We start from the raw sequence: 17985 nt of genomic DNA, 5'->3' as shown, positions 1-17985 counted from the left end.
ATATTTATATATATGCTTTTCAATTAATTAAAAATCATAAGAGATTTAAAAATGCATTGGTAAGAGGATATACAAATACATTTAACTGCTTGCCTACCAGGGCAAAGTTTTTATTTTTCACATACACTATATTTACCAATAGTATTAGGATGCCTGCCTTTACACACACATGGACTTTAATGACACTCCAGTCTTAGTCCATAGGGTTCAATATTAAGTTGGTCTACCCTTTGCAGCTATACCAGCTTCAACTCTTTTGGTATGTGTAAAGGCAGATGTCTCAATACCTTTGGTAATATAGTGTACATGGTAAATTAAGTTTGATAGAAAATGACTCCCTCAAACATTATATATTTTCTGAAAGCAGAGGCCCTGGAGAATAATATGGTGGCTGTTGCGATTTTTTTTTATGTCGCAGAATATTTGCACAGTCATTTATCAAACGCAAAGGGAAAAAATACACTTAAAAAAAGTTTAGTGCATATAGACACAATATAATACCCATTTTTTTGGTAAAATATAACATGATATTGCATTGAGTAAAGAGATACCAAGCACATCAAAATTTTAATTTGCACATGCCTGTGAAATGGGGACAAACTACAGTACCTAAAACTGTCCATGGGCAATGCTTTAAAAAGCCTTTACCCGTTATCAGTCAGTCGGAATTAAACATTTGCTATGACTCTAGAATTATTGCTCTCGCTGATGATGTTGCTGATTTTCACTGTGATACCTCACAGGTGTGGTGCAATCACTATATAAATATGTGCATTTGCATATAACCATGGGGGAATGAGGGTGTGTTTACATTTTTTTTAAATATTTCTATTTGTTTATTTTTTGATACTTTTTTCATTTAACTTTATTGCTGTCACAAAGGGGTGAGCAAGCTTCTTTGTGATAGCTTTGAGGAGTGACACTGTGACAGGTACTCTTTAACCACTACAATACAGGGCACTTTCGCCCCCTTCCTTCCAAGCCCAATTTTCAGCTTTCATTGCTCTCGCACTTTCAATGACAATTGCGCGGTCATGCTACACTGTATCCAAATGACATTTTTATCATTTTGTTCGCACAAATATAGCTTTATTTTGGTGGTATTTATTCACGACTCCGTTTTTTTATTTTTTGCGATATAAGCGCAAAAAAAGCAGAAATCTGGAAATAAAACTATATTTTCTTTTTTCTATTTTAAAAGAAATCCAATAAAATCTAATTTTGTCATAAATTTAAGCCAAAATGTATTCTGCTACATGTTTTTGGTAAAAAAAATTCCGTTAAGTGTATAATAAATATTTGATAATCATTGGAACATGTGATTTTAGTGGGACATATGTGGGGGACATGTGTTTTTTTATTTGGGGACATGTCTTTTTATTATTTGGGGACATGTGTGGTGACATGTTTATTGTGGTGACATGTGTTTTTACACTGTGTGGTGATGTGTGTTTACACTAGACTGGTGATCAGTGAGTAAAAAGCTGTAAAAACAGCTCATACTCACTGATCACCAGCCGGCTGCAGCGATCTGCTCTCCTCTCCTCAGCGATGACTTCTGTGTGAGGAGAGGAGGATCTGATTGCCTAGCAACCGGCTGTTTGTTTACATCACATGACGGCCGTGATTGTACATGGCCGTCATGTGATCAGGAGGGCCAATCACAGAGCCCTCCTGCCGATCTGAGATGCGCCGTGTCCGGGTGACACGAGCACATCGGGATCGCGCCGCTGTGCGGGCACATGCACGCGCGATCCCCCTCCTTCTGAAGGACGATCCTGAATGTCCTATCAGAAGTAGAGAGCTCCCACCCGGCCGTATATGTACATTGGCTGGGTGGGAAGTGGTTAAGGAGGAATCGGAAGTCTGTTAAATCCTTGATTCCCCCCCCACCTTCCAAGTCAGCTGATCAAACAAGCTATACTGGCCAGAGAATGCCAGCTCTGAAACCAAAAGTAAGAAAATCCTAGTCGCTTCTGGCTTTATTTGTCACAGAGGAAATTGGGGAGTGGATCTTCAATCTTCTCTGTGGGCAGGCAACCTGACAACTTACCATGGTCATGGGTTTCCCAGTGGATCTGAGGAGCCTGGAATGGTGGTGGATAGTAGCAGGAGGGGGCTCCGCAATGCTGTAAAAGTGATCACTTTTATAGGAAAGCCAATCACCAGCTTTAAGAAACAGGCGGCTTTTAAAAAAAATAATTTTGGAATTATTTTATTATAGGTACTTAGGTACCGAGGTGCTTCTAAACTGCCAGTAAAACACTGAGCACTTTTGAAGAGCTTTGTATGCGCTTTTGAAGAGTTTACAGGTGCTTTTGAAGAGCTTTCAATTAATTTCAATGGAGAGGGGGGTTTTTTCACCACCCTGCCAGCTCACTGTCCCAGTGTGAAAGCATTCATTGATTTGAATGAAAATAGGTGAGCTTTGCAGCCACTGTAGTTTTTAGCAATGTTTTTTGCCGCTAGCGGGGTGCTGTTACAGCGCTCCTAAGCTGCCCCAAAGATACTGCTTGCAGGACTTTTTGTAGTGTCCCGCACGCACACCATGCTATTTTTAGAGTTAAAACACCCTTCAGTGTGAAAGCAGTCTTAGACGTGTATTTGTTTGATATGCATTACCTGGAATTTACCAATAAAAATGATTTGAAATGAAACAGTGCAACAACAAGAAGAAGAGCAAAATGTCTGCAGAGGACAGCACTGGGGTGAAGGTAAATATTTATTTGAAAGCTGTATTTTTTATGTTTACAGGCACTGGCCAATTTGATTGTTATTTCTTTAAATCTGGATTTGGTCTGCAATACCACTGGCATGAAGATGAAGATAATTAGTTTTTTTTTAATTTATAAAGTGAATCTGTACTATGCTTTAAACATTTAAAAGTAGAAGTCCTGTCTAAAGGCTGCTATAGACACATAACAGTTGTTAGAATGGGGCTGGTGAATGCATACATGAATGACTGAACTCCAATGCCAGCAATGCCAAAGAAAGGCCCTGCTTAAAGCCTGCAACCTGCCCATCTCTGTGGCTTCAGGTGTCAGCCAATAGAGCTTGTTACTGCCCCGCACATAGAATGAACCAAGAAAACAGACACACACTCCAATAACATCAACCTTCACAAACCTCACAAAATTGTTCCAGGACAAAATTACCAAAGAGTCTGCCCAGAACAAGCCTCCCTCTGACGTGTTTTACCCAAAAAAGGCCTAATCATAAAAAAACAGGCGACATAAATACCAACACCAAAAGAACCCGCTACTTTTTTCTATGATGGTCCTATCTGATTTAGTTTAATTTTGCCCCTAAGTCTGCTAAGTGCACTTTTGCTGTCTAATAAGAATGCCCCCATTGTCAGTAAGGATATCCTCATTGGACAGGGTAATACAGTATGTGCAGCTTATACCCCAGTTACCCCAGTTACAAAGTGAAACTAAATCAGAAGGATTCACTAAATTGCTTTTGGGTAGTAAAGGAAATAACAAACACCCTATGGTCTTCAATTTCATAGTTAGTAAGGTTGAATAAAGACACCAGTCCATACAGTTCCAGCTGAGTGAGTATCTACAATTGCCCCTATCCCTGAACATTGCACACTCACATAAGTCCCTACCCTCAAGGAGCCCACAATCCAAGGTCCCCAATCATATACTAGGGCCGATTTTGGACAGAAGCCAATTAACCTACCTGCATGTCTTTGGATTGTGGGAGGAAATGAGGGTACCTGGAGGAAACCCACGCAGGCACAGGGAGAACATGCATCTCCAGGAAGGCAGTATTGTGGTTGGGATTCGAACCAGCGGCCCTTCCTACTGCTACAGCGACCCTTCTTACTGATTTAAAGAGAATTGTTTACTCTTATACATTTAACCAGGGGTACAAGTTTACTTTAGAAAGTTTTTTTGTAGACGTGTAGAGTGGGTATAACACATTTTACATTAAGCACAAATGTTTTTGTGATGCTGCATTGTTAACGCAAATAAGAAGATTTGTGTCCGTCGGAATTTTCAATAATTCATTGTCATATAGATATACATAATATTTCAAATGACTTTCTAAAGGAAAGACACATGATTTGTAATTTGAAGTAACTGATGTCACTGTTCCTTGACTGTCATCAAGGCTTTTACAGGTAGGATAGAAAAGAAACTGAAATGTAAATTTCCCTCTATTTTCTATATCTTCAATTACTGTGATATTCACACACATTTATTTGATAAAATAATAACTAAAATCCCCACAGCAATAGACATTGCTGCTCATCACCTGTTAATGATGTATGGTCTGTCTTTCAAAAAGGAATATTCACAACCTTTACTTAGCTATTGGGGACTTCAATGCATAAATGATTTATTAACAGATTGTCAAAGTTAAATAGAACTAGAATGAAGAGTATTTTTATGCTACGGCACTGCCATGCATTTTTTTCTCACCAGCACATTGTAAGGCAGGGCGTTGGGTTAAAAAATCCTGCATGGCGTGACTCCTGACCCTAAAGTAGCACTATTGAATTGGCTACCACACAATTTCACCAAACCCCAAATTCGACTTTCCCTTCAAATATTAACTGCAGCTAAGCAAACGATAGCGAGAGCCTGGAGGACACCTACCTTACATGTAGCTGAGACCAAACACAGAATCACACAAGCGATGATACATGCGAAAATAGAAGCGGTAACGTTGGACAAAATCCCACTGTTTAATAAAATTTGGCAACCATGGGTAGACAATTTCCTACCTAAGGACTTTGACATGCGTCTTATGGCTCCCTAATTTAAAATGATCAGTGATTTGGGGCCCGTGGTTCCCCTGGGTCCGCCGACCATGCCTTTCCTTCTCTCCCTCCTTTCCCTTACTCTACTACAACTCTTCCCTCTTTCTCTATGACCCTACTTCCTCCTTCTCTTTCCTCTCCTTTTCTATCCCTATATCTTCTTTTTCTTACTCTTTTTTCTAAGTTGGGTAAAATACCTTAAGCAACGCTGTTCTCCTTCATTATTACCCTGAGTAGGGACTGATGATCTGAGCATAAATGTCTACGGGTTTTTTCCCTTTCGACACTAGTTGGCCTATTTTCGTCTGGCCCCCCCTTCCATTGTTTTGACTCTTGCTTACCCTATGCGTATGGGAAGCAGGGGCCAATCTCGAGTCTGTACCGAGTTATCTACTTTTACAATGCTTAAGTAACAGCGTATCTGATCATCCTTTGTTGCTGTTTTTGTAGTAAACTGTTCAGTCTATTTTACTGTACCCTGCCTGATTCTTTAATAAAATATTTGAAAAGAAAAAATCCTGCATGGACCTGAAGTTTGACATTCAGGTCAATTGAAAGTGTTTTTCAAAAATGCAATAAAATGCACCTAAAATGCATATCAATCAATGCAGCATGTAATAAAAAACTTGTTGGGTCCATTCACATTATGAATTATGCTGTTTTAGGGATATGCTGTCACTTAGGGGTGAGCCTGTAAGTTCTGTAATTGCTTTCCTGATGTGTCAGTGGGGGGCGGGGCCACTCGCTTACGTAAGCTTTTTTTTTTCTTTTTCGGTCCATCGGCGGAGGAGAAGAAGATGAATGGACTTTGTGGTACATTTTAATTTTTTAATAAAGGACTTGTCCCAAGCTGTGTCTTGTCATTTTTACAATTTTGACACTTTGTTTGTGAACTGGCAGGGGTACATTTGTACCCCATTGTTAAAGGGGGCTTCCAGATTCTGATAAGCCCCACATCCGCAGACCCCCATAACCACTGGGCAAGGGTTGTGGGGATGAGGCCCTTGTCCCCATCAACATGGGGACAAGGTGCTTTGAGGGTCTACCCCAAAGCACCCTCTCCATGTTCAGGGCATGTGGCCTGGTACGGTTCAGGAGGGGAGGGCATTCTCTCATCCCCCCTTGTTTCCTGTGGCCTGCCAGGTTGTGTGCTTGGATAAGGGTCTGGTATGGATTTTTGAGGGGACCTCCACGCCATTTAAAAAAAAAAAAAATTGTCACGGGGTTCCCCTTAAAATCCATACCTGACCTGAAGGATCTGGTATGGATTTTGAAGGGGACCCCTCATGCCATTTTTTTCTACATTTTGGCGTGGGGTTCCCCTTAATATCCATACCAGACCTGAAGGGACCGGTAATGGACTGGGGAGATCCCATGCCATTTTTTTCAATTACTTCTTTTAGCTGTATTGCCGAGACTGACAATTCATAATAGCCACAAGTACTTTTAAATTACTTTCCTTTAGAAATGTCATTTTGTTCAGGGACTGTTCTAAACACAGCAAACATGCGCCACTTTACAGGCATACTATAGACACCCCCCAGGTACAAAATTTAAAGGAATATTTCCTTTGTATTGTTTCACTTTAAGCATTATTAAAATCACTGCTCCTGAAAAAAACTTTAGTTTTTAAAACTTTTTTTTACATTGATAGAACCCAGGTCCCCAAAACACTTTTTATGACGATAACTTGCATATAAGCCTTTAAAATGAACACTTTTGATTATTCATGTTTGTGTCCCATAGACTTTAACGGTGTTCACATGTTTAAACAAATGTTTTGCCTGTTCGCATGTTCTGCTGCAAACTGAACTGGGAGGTGTTCAGCTCCTCCCTACTGTCACTCTTTGAATGACAATTGTGTGGTCATGCAACACTGTACCCATATGAAATGTATATATTTTTTTCCCCACAAATTGAGCTTTGTATGGCCAGCCTAAGCATCCAAGCCCTGCTGTGTCCTGAAAACTTTGAGAAAGCCTGCAAAGGCCTACAGGTGTGCCAGTCACATTACATTATATTTTGCAAAAAAGGCATAGTGCATTGTAAAATACTGGGGCCTCTTGTCGGCATGGGTCATTTTACTCATAAGGTGAACTTAGTTTTTAAATAAAAATCAGCTAAAGGAGATTTTATAGGTAAACATAGATTTATTAAATCACAAACAAATACAGATGTATAATAATTCACATAATTACATGTATTTTTAAATACAAGTAGTGTAAAGCTAGCTATATACTGATTGCATATTCTGGCAGCTTATGGTGGTGGCTGTCAATATACAATAGCTGCAGCTGAAGATTAGTCCATGTATGCTCTTTAGAGGAATCTGTAAGATTTATTTGTTTAGCCTGCAAGTTAAGGGAAAAAAATATTTGTTTATGACCAGCTTAATTAAGCTTAAGTATTAGATTCCTGCATTCTCTTGCATATTAGCACTGACTGCCAAATGTAGCATCAGCATTAGAGTCAATCAGGAATACTGCAATGCATATGTGCTGAAAATGACCATGCTTACAGTAGGAGATGCAGAGTTTGAGGTGGGATTAGTTCATCAACCTGTTACGGCTTCTTCACTATCCAGGCTGTCCAGGAACAAGAAACTGGCCATGATGAATTGCTTAATTATAGCATAGAAAATCAGGTTACCAGTTTGGCTGTGTTGTCTGACAGGGGTGTGCAATATCTAAAGACTGGGTGAACAGAAAACAAATCAGGTGACTAGTAAAACAGCTTTAATATATGCACCTCAGCTGTACTTTTTTTGCAGCTATTATACTGGTGTTCTACTTTAACCACTTCAGCCCCGGAAGGATTTGCCCCCTTAATGACCAGGCCATTTTTTGCAATACGGCACTGTATTGCTTTAACTGAAAATTGCACAGTCAAGTTGTGATGTTGTACCGAAACAAAATTTACATCCTTTTTTTCCCACAAATAGAGCTTTCTTTTGGTGGTATATGATCACCTCTGCGTTTTTTATTTTTTGTGCAATAAACAAACCAAGAGAGACAATTTTGAAAAAAAATGTTTTTTTACTTTTTGCTATAATACATACCCCAAACAAAAATTAAAAAAAAAAATAATTTGTTCATCAGTTTAGACCAATATATATTCTTCTACATATTTTTGGTAAAAAAAAATAGGAATAGGCATATATTGATTGGTTTGCACAAAACTCATCATGTTTACAGTTTTGTACAGGTGTTATAGTGTTAACTATTATAACTGTAGGGGAGATGGCCTGCCAGGGACACGACAGAGATCACTGTTCCTGATCACTGGGAACTGTAGATCCCTGTCATGTCCCCAGTCAGAATGAGGAATCACCTTGTTTACAAAGGCAGTTCCCCATTCTGCCTCTGTAACAGGTGATCGTAGGTCTCTGGCGACCATAGGGTCTGCCCGCAGCATGCAGCAGGCGCGAGCACCACCATACAGCTACAACAATTTGTGCAGGAGAGCCGACCTTCTGCCTTATAACGATGGTGGCTGGTTGTCACAAAAGAAGGATGTACCAGCCTCGCCAAGATTGCCTCTTTTCTATGCACATGCGCAGTAGAGCGCCACCCTGGCACATCCCTGGACACAATACAGCGGAGCGGCTAATGCGTGTGTGCAATTCATCAAAACGGCTAATACACGTTTGCAATTCAGTGGAGTGGCGAACGTGCGTATGTGTGCACGCACAACCTGAGCCTCCCTCTGCCTATAAAAGCCAATCTGTGCCATGGTCAAGTTGCTGGTTTGTCTTTTAGCTTCCTGTGTGTTTCCTGCTTGCATCCTGATTCTTGATTACCCATTGTGACCCGGATTGACCTTGACTTATGCTGATCTCTTCCTGCATCTGACCTTCAGCTTTCCTCTAGGACCTCGCTACTTACCTTCTGTGTTTGACCCTCGGCCTGTCTATGGATATCTCTTCCTGTCTCCAGTGATTGACCCTATGCCTGCTCCCAGACTCTGCTATTTGCCTCCAGTGCTTGACCCCTGGCTTACTCACAGACTTTAGCCGCGTACACACGGGCGGACTGTCTGTCCAACTTAGTCCGCTGAAACACATTTCAGCGGACAGTCCGCTCGTGTGTGGGCTTCAGCGGACTTTTTCAGCGGACAGTCTGGCGGACTAAGTCTTTTCGGAATTTCCGTAATATTGTCCGTCCAACTTTGGTTTCAGCGGACAGTCCGCTCGTGAGTAGGCAAGTTGGACGGACTAAGTATGGCGCATGCTCAGAAAGGATTTACACGGCCGAAGGTTGCATTGCAGTGTATTGGACGTCGTATTTCTAGTCCCGTCGTACGTGCTGTACACGTCATCGCGCAAGCTTTCAACGGACTGTCTGTTCATCGTGTGTGGTCAAGTCCGTTCATTCAAAAGTAGGACGGACTGTCCGTCGGATTGTCTGATGGACTTAGTTGGCCAGACAGTCCGCCCGTGTGTACGCGGCTTTAGCCTCCAGTTATCTGTTTTTGACCCTCGGCCTGTTTTACAGACTTCCTATCAGTCTTCAGCATTTAATCATCAGCCTGTTTACAGATCTGCTATCAGTCTCCAGTCTTCAGCAGATCTGCTATCAGTCTCCAGTCCCCAGCACAAGACTGTTCTGCCTATCTAAGGGGCTCTTGCCAGTCATTAGTGTTTGACCCCCGTCCTGTTGTTGGACTAGCTGTTCATCTACCTTCCTGAGCTTTAGCATCTTCCAGTCCTGCCCAGCTGTCTCCTTCCCGGTGACCTTCACGCAAGACCTACCCTGCCTGATGGTGACTCGTGCCTCTTTGTGTCCTTCACCCCCTGTACCATCTCCAGGAGTGGAGTGCGCTTAGTCGCAAGAAGTTACCGCTCTCAGCATCTTTGCCTCAGTGAGTACCCATATCTGACACTGGTCGGCAAATGGTTAAAGAGAAATATTTGGGATCAACTCCACTCTAGTGATTAGATTCCACTTTACCGATTTACCAAACATACAGCATATGGTGTAGACTATAAAATGGACTTTGTTTCACCCAGTTATATGCATTTCTTATTTAGCCTTATTATATAAAATGTCTTATTGTGTTAAATGGTCAGGAGTGACTTGATTTAAAAGTTCACGTAAGGACTTGGTTGTGCAATTTAATGTTGAATAGCCTATAAAACTGAATTTGAGGTTGTTGTGGTAAGGTGGTAACCCTCTTTCCTAATTAGACAGGACATTTAGCTTAGCGGAGAACTAAGATTCCTAAATTATGTGAAGAAAGTAGATTACAAACTATCTCTGTGACTCAATGAAAACATTAATTACCGTGTATGAAATGGTAAGGGTGAGGGCATTCTGAATGAAAAGGCTGTGTGTTTGATATAAAGTTCATTACAGCTGAGTGAATAAGCATTAAAAAAAATATTGAATAAGTCTAAATGTAAAGGATAAAAATAAGGGAGTGATTTTATGCAGTAATAAATTATCACAAACAATGAAATATGTGCAATAGTGGTGCACCAAATAAAGTCTAAATAACATGAAATCAACACAATTCTTGGTGATTAAACTATCTCTAATAGATAATGTTCTCTTCGTGCCTTCACACAACTGTTATGTGGTCCCAGAACTCTCACCTCCAAACAGTTAATATCCAGCCTCAAAGATATGGGAATATCCAGCCTTCACATATTTTATTGTTTGTGTTAATTTATCATTGCCCAAAATCACTTCCTTATTTTTATTGATTACTATGTGTATTGTGAACATTACAGATTTTGCAGCCCATTATAGTTACTGATTGTCACGTTTTCACATTTAAATATTCACCACTGATTTATTCGGTAGCACAAAGGACTTTCACATTTAGTAAATGTAAAGGATCACTCCATTTATTCCACTCAGAAACCTATATAACAGAGTTCATTCTTTTCAATTTTATTTTAGTTTCTTACCAAACATTCTGATATGGTGGTTTAAAACTGATCTCCAGATTTCATTTAAAGTTTAAATAGTTTGTTTGGACCGTTTAAATAGTTTGTTTGGACCAACCTGGTCCAAATAAACGATTTACTTCACTGAGGCCGCGTACACACGCGCGGACTGTTCGCCCAACTTTGTCCGTCAAACAGTTTCGGCAAACAGTCCGCTCAAAATTAGCATGGACGGACATGGCCACACACGACGTACGAACAGTTTGCTGAAACCGTGCGCGATGACGTGAACGGCACGTACGACGGGACGAAAAATACGACGTCCTATACACTGCATTATAACTTTCGGCGTGTTAAGCCTTTCTGAGCATGCGCGGAACTTAGTTTGTCGAACAAGCCTACACACGGGCGGACTGTTCGCTCAAACAAAGTTTCAGCGGACAGTTTTTCGGAATTTCCGAAAAACCTTGTTCGTCAAACTGTCCGCTGAAACCGTCCGCTGAACGCCCACACACGAGCGGACTGTCCGCTGAAACACTGTTCAGTGGACAAAGTTGGACGAACAGTCCGCCCGTGTGTACGCGGCCTAACAATTGCAGCGGCTGGGAGCATCGTATAAACTGTATGTAGCCTTAGCTACATACAATATACAGTGTTGTGCTCCTGCAGCAGAGCAGGAACTTTCTATCCTTCTCCTGAAACAAAATCAAGTCAAGCTGAGCACTGCTCAGCCATTAACGGGAAACTTTGTATTCTATGAATGAATGAACACAAAGCTTCCTCTGATTGCCTGAGTCAGAGAGACAGGGGGAAAATGTCACAATTTCTGACTCAGCCAATCCGAGGAAGCTTTGTGTTCATTCATAGAATACAAAACCTCCTGTGAATGACTGCAGCATTCACCCTGACTCAGTTTTGTTCCAAGAGAGTGATAGAAGGTTTTCATTCCACTGCCAGAACACAGCACTGTACACGGCATGGAGCTGAGGCTACACACAGTTTATAAAACATTCACATCCTCTGCAACTGTTAGTAAACATTTTGTTTGGACTGGCTTGGTCCAAACTTTTCAAAGTTAAATTAAGTTACGTAGATGTCTATGGAAGTTATATAACTTTATCATTATGTGTGTTACAATACAAACTGTATTCTTTGTGTTATTTTCATGTATAACATGATCTACTTTGTCGATAAATTTTCACTGTTAAAAAGTTAAATTATGTTAAAATTAAACTTACACTAGCAATCTTTTGTTGGGTACTCTGAAAAGTTATGTTGGAGTTCTATCTTGCGATGTTTGTTGGAGGAAAAACTGATAGCTAGGTGCCGCAAAAAATGTTATAGGAGCATTTGTTATTTCGGGTTAGAGTTTGTAGAGCTGACAATTCTTTAGGGGCAAGGCACCCAAGATTAGTAGCATTTGGTGTTACACAAGAACACAACTTTTTAAGGTCAGAAAATACCATATTATAAAACATAGTGAGGTGTGGGCCTCTTGATTGGTAGGGGTAAAATATTGATTTGGGTTTTAATCCTGAGGGTATGATGGGTGGGGAAGTGTGCAGGTGTTGTGTAAAAAGATCTAATCTGGTAGATGAGACATCATGATAAAGATGCTCAAGAGTCTCAATCATGTCTGCATCAATGTCGAATTCATATTCATCTGACAGAGAGTCTGGTGTAACAACTAGGTTGGAAATATCTGTGTTGGGAATGCTTTTGGTATTTTTTTATTTGAAAAAATCTTTTTAATGTAAGATTTCTCACATATCTGTTTAGGTCCTTAAACAATATGAATGGATCAGGTTTGTTGGAAGGTGCAAAGTTTAGGCTATGGTTTAACAAGGAGATTTCTGCGGGGGATAGGGTGTGTTGGGGCAAATTAAAGATTTTGATCATTTGCGGTTTTTGCACGGATTGGCATCTATTTCTACCTCTTACCCTCTGCAGCCTCTCTGGTGAACTTTCTTTTTATTTGAGCAGCTGGAGAGGGGTGTGCTAATAAAAAAGAATTGTCTAGGATACTATTAGATCCAAAAGTGAGAGGTTCATTGTCAACAACCTTAGGCCAATTTGGAATAGATGTGTGGGTATTATGAGTGGAAGGAATATATAGTATCAGGAAGCTTTCTACTTGTGTCACAAAGGAAACTGATTGTGGTGGATCTATGGGTATGATTGAGTTGGTTTCGGGGGTTATCTACGGTCATAAATTTGTTTTGCATCCCATTTTTTGTAGCAGAGTCATGAGCCTCTGCTGCCTACATTGAGTTGCTGTCATCTTGAGGTGGTATGTTAGTATAAGTCTGGATACTTGATTGTAAAAATGATTGAGATTATCAAATAGTTTGGTTTGTGATGGTTTAACAGGTGGTTTTATGTTTTTTTTTTGTTGTTCAGTGGAAGGGGGGGGGGTCACAATGCGTTGTTATAACTGTAAGTATTCTGTTTAGTGGGTATTAATGGTGAGGGATAAGGGGTATAAGAGTGATGAACAGTAGGGGTGGCTGATGGGTATTGTTGTTCTATTGGTGGCTGGTGATCAATGGGTGGTGAAATCAATGCAGATTTTTTCATTCATTCATGTGAATACTTTGTTGTTAGAGTAATCTTTGATATCAAGAAAAGGAAAAGGTCTGGTGTCCCCAGTGACACACTTCCATCCCTGCAAGTGTGTCGTTTCCGCCAGTAAACATAACAGTAGTAAATATAGTATATGGTTTATTCAAGTACAATTGTTTACATGCATAAATAACACCAACAGTTGCCAATTAAAAAAGATGCATGTGTATCAATGTACATTATTACACACATCCACCCCTGAATAGTGAGCTGGATCTCATGAAACTAGTCGGGTAGTATGATGCCCGTGTACTATGACTACTACTACATTTATGTACCAATATTCCTTGTTTATGTATCTTTTTTAATTGGAAACTGTTGGTGTTATGTATACAATTGTACTTGAATAAACCATATACTATATTTACTACTGTTATGTTTACTGGCGGAAACAGTACCCACTTTATTTAAAGTCCCAGGACGAATCCTTCGTTTTTATAATCTTTGATATCACGTCAGAATTTCCCAAATTTACTGTACTCTAAATCAGGTCACCTTCTTGTTTTTTTGTGTTTTTTCTAAGGATTTCTAGCCAAGAAAGAGGGACTTTGTGTCCCATGTCAATTATTTATTGCGTCAAAAGTTGCACAGACTTTTTTAATTGCTCAAACTTAGTGGTTCTGTGTTTCGCCAGGATTGACATCCACTTTGTGGTACAAAATTCAGCCAAACTACCCCATTCCTTAGCATCTTCAGGTTCCAAAAAAGAACAATTCTTTAGAATCCGAAGGCCGTGGGGGGAAATTCTACTATCCACTTATTTGTTAAGGAAATATTTGCCCCACCATTGGGAATTAGAGTGTATCAGATGTTCTAGTTTTTTAAATTTACCACATAATTTGTATTGTGTATTTTTATCTAACAATGCATTGGGACAAAAAGTGGAAGGGGGTAATAAAATGTACCATATTTATCGGCGTATAACACGCACTTTTTTCCCCTTAAAATCAGGGGAAAATCGCGGGTGCGTGTTATACGCCGATCCTGTGTAGTTTTTGCTCAATTTTTGAGCCTCTGGGCGGCTTTCAGCTGCCTTCGACCCTTCTCGCGGCTTTCCTGTGTATCTCGGCGGCGCCCGGTAGTTCTCGGCCACCTTCGGCCCTTCTCACGGTTTTCAGCTGCCTTCGGCTGTTCTCAGGGGCTTTTGGCCGAAAACCACAGAGAAAGGCCGAGAGCGGCCGAAAGATGACGAGAACGGCTGAAGGCGGCCGAAAATTGGGAGAAAGTCCGAAGGCGGCCGAGAACTTCCGGGCGCCGCCGAGATACACAGGACATCTCAGCGGCGCCATTTTTAAAAATAAAATCTGACAAGGGGACAATGATGCACAAGGCTGCATTACAAGGCTACATTACAAGGCTGCAATGATAGACAGGCTGCAATGATGGAGAATGCTGCAATGATGGACAGGCTGCATGACAAGGCTGCAATGATGGACAGGCTGCATGACAAGGCTGCAATGATGGACAGGCTGCATGACAAGGCTGCAAATGACACAGATAAGGCTGCATTAATGGGCATTTAAATGTAAGTTTTTTTTTCTTAAATTTCCCTCCTAAAAAATTTTTTCCTTAAAATTCCCTCCTAAACTTGGGGTGCGTGTTATACGCCGCGCGTGTTATATACGCCGATAAATACGGTATAATTGATCTAAGATGCTATATTTTAAGGACTCTATTTCAGCAATAAAATACATTATCAAGGGTAGGAGTATCAGAAATTATTAAGTTATAATCAGAAAATTATTATTATGTACCAATACTACAGAACTAATATGTATACTGTAACGGCTCCCCTAATATAAAGGGGGTTAACGCCGTTTGCGATGTTCCCTCTCTGAGACACACATCCAATCGGTACCAATATCCACAGTTAAACGACCCTTTCCTATAGGAGCTGATCCCTCTGGCAAAAAGACGAGACGCACTCTGACTCTGCTGAAGTAGGAATGACTTTATTAAAAACCAACATTGTATTTTTATACACAATTCTAAGGCACATGCTTTAACGTGAACAAGAGCCCAGCATCCCAAGACGTCTGCTATGCTTCAAACGATCCCACCCAATACACATCTTTTCACAAAGGGTTAGCAGCCAGTCTGTCTGGCACTTTACACTACACACAAGGATAGCTTTAAATGAACAATAGAAATGCAAAACAACTTAATTCCTCACAACAATGACACTTAACCCCCACATACAGTATACAATGTATTATACAGCCTTGAATATGGCTATCACAGACCATATCGGGGGTTTCTTTTATTCACCCTGTGTCCCAAAGTGACCCCACTGTCACACATCTCCCCTTTCGGCAGGAGACTAACAGAGGAGGGGACCCCAGACGGGTTGACTCCGCAGTTAGTCCATGGGTCCATTCTTCCAATACTGGATAACCCATCAACATTGCACTAGGAGCCCGGGAGGGTGTCGGTTTGCCGGGACAACCCATCAGCATTGCCATTTTGCTTACCGGGTCGGTAGCTGATGGTGAAGTTGTAAGGTTGTAGGGCTAAGCTCCACCGCAACAACCTGCCATTATCTCCGGAGACCCGGTTAAGCCAGACCAATGGGTTGTGGTCGGTGACCAGTGAAAATTCCTGTCCGTATAAGTAAGGGTTCAGCTTTTTAAGGGCCCAGACCAGGGCCAAACACTCCTTCTCCACTGCCGCATAGCTCACTTCCCGGGGTAATAGTTTTTTACTCAGGTATGCGACAGGGTGTTCTCCTCCATCCTCCCCAACTTGGCTCAGCACCGCCCCCAGTCCAAACATGGAAGCATCCGTGTGGACAAGAAAACGTTTGTTAGGTACTGGGGCAGCCAAGACAGGGGCATTTACAAGTGCTTGCTTGAGGGCTAGAAACGCGGATTCACAAGCTGGAGACCAGAGGACTTGCCTAGGTAAATTCTTTTTCGTCAGGTCAGTCAGGGGTTTGGCGATAGCACTATAATTAGGGACAAAACGTCGGTAGTACCCTGCAGTTCCCAAGAAGGCCAATACCTGGGTCTTAGTACGGGGCGTGGGCCAGTTAGCTACTGCCTCTACCTTGGCTGGCTCGGGTCGCTGGTTCCCACACCCCACTCGGTGTCCCAGGTACTGCACCTCCGCCATCCCTAGATGGCACTTGTCTGGTTTCAAGGTCAGGCCTGCGGCCCGAATTTTGTCCAGGACCACTCCTACGTGAACCAGGTGCTCCTCCCAAGACCCACTGTAGATCGCAATGTCATCCAGATATGCACATGCAAAATCCTGGAAGCCATCGAGGAGCCTATCCACCATACGTTGGAAGGTCGCCGGGGCATTTTTCATTCCAAATGGCATGACCTTAGACTGGTACAGGCCAAATGGGGTAACAAATGCCGACTTGGGGATAGCATCCTCGGCCAGGGGAATCTGCCAATAACCTTTACACAGGTCTATTGTAGTTAAATAACGTCCCCTGGCTATACGATCTAGTAGTTCGTCTACCCTGGGCATCGGGTAGGCATCGGTGGTGGTCTTCTCGTTGAGTCGCCTGTAGTCCACGCAGAACCGGGTAGTCCCGTATTTCTTAGGCACCAGGACTACAGGCGAGGCCCAAGGGCTGTCAGAAGGCTCAAGGACTCCTAACTGAATCATCTCCTGTATCTCCTTCCGCATTTCCTCTCGGACTGCTTCAGGGATACGGTAGGGGGACTGGCGGAGGGGTGCTTGTCCAGGGGTCTCTACCTTATGTACAGCCAAGGTCGTATAGCCCGGTCTTTGGGAGAACGTCGCCTGTTTCTCCCACAGAAGCCGCTTAGCCTGTTCCTTCTTTGTGGGGCTTAACCGGTCTCCTAGCTGTACAAGGCTAATGAGGTCGGTCTGGGGCTCTCTCTCTAGTAAGTCAGGGAGGGGTAAACCTTCTGAGTCGTCCGCAGCAGAGGCACATACTGCCGCAACATCCTCCTGCCGTTCCTGATACTCCTTCAGCATGTTCACATGAAAGGTTCGCTGGATTCTTTCATCTGCACAGCTGGCAATGACATAGGTAGTATCACATACCTGGGCTACTACTTTATACGGGCCCTGCCAAGATGCCTGCATCTTGTCAGTCTTCACAGGCTTGAGCACTAAGACCTTCTGCCCAACCTGGAAGACCCGCTGTCGGGCCCCCCGGTCGTACCATCTCTCCTGTCTTCCCTGGGCCGCCTGGAGATTCTCTCTTACCATCAGAGACAGTTGCTCCATGTGGTCCCTGAGTTCCAGAACATAGGGTACTATGGGGGTCCCTTCTTGCTCTGTCTCTCCCTCCCAGTGTCCTCTGATGAGATCGAGGGGTCCGCGGACCCTTCTCCCATAGAGTAACTCGAAGGGCGAGAACCCAGTAGATTCCTGGGGTACCTCTCTGTACGCAAATAACAGGTGAGGCAGGAATCTCTCCCAGTCTCTGCAAGAGTCCGAAAAGGTCCTCAGCATTTGCTTGAGGGTCCCGTTAAAGCGTTCGCAGAGACCATTAGTCTGGGGGTGGTAGGGGGAGCTCAGTAAGGGCTTAATATTGCACGCCTTCCACAACTGCCGGGTGAGTACTGCGGTAAACTGGGTTCCCTGGTCAGAGAGAATCTCTTTAGGGAACCCCACTCTGGTAAAAATCTTAACCAGGGCATCAGCTACTGTCTCTGCTTCAATGTTGGACATAGCTACTGCCTCTGGGTAACGGGTGGCGTAGTCCACCACGGTG

This window comes from Lithobates pipiens, unplaced genomic scaffold, assembly GCF_037356315.1.
Source record: "Lithobates pipiens isolate NorthernLeopardFrog02 unplaced genomic scaffold, aLitPip1_a1.2 Scaffold_3, whole genome shotgun sequence".
Taxonomy (NCBI): domain Eukaryota; kingdom Metazoa; phylum Chordata; class Amphibia; order Anura; family Ranidae; genus Lithobates; species Lithobates pipiens.
The sequence above is the reverse complement of the archived record's forward strand: the minus strand, read 5'-3'. Positions refer to the sequence as shown.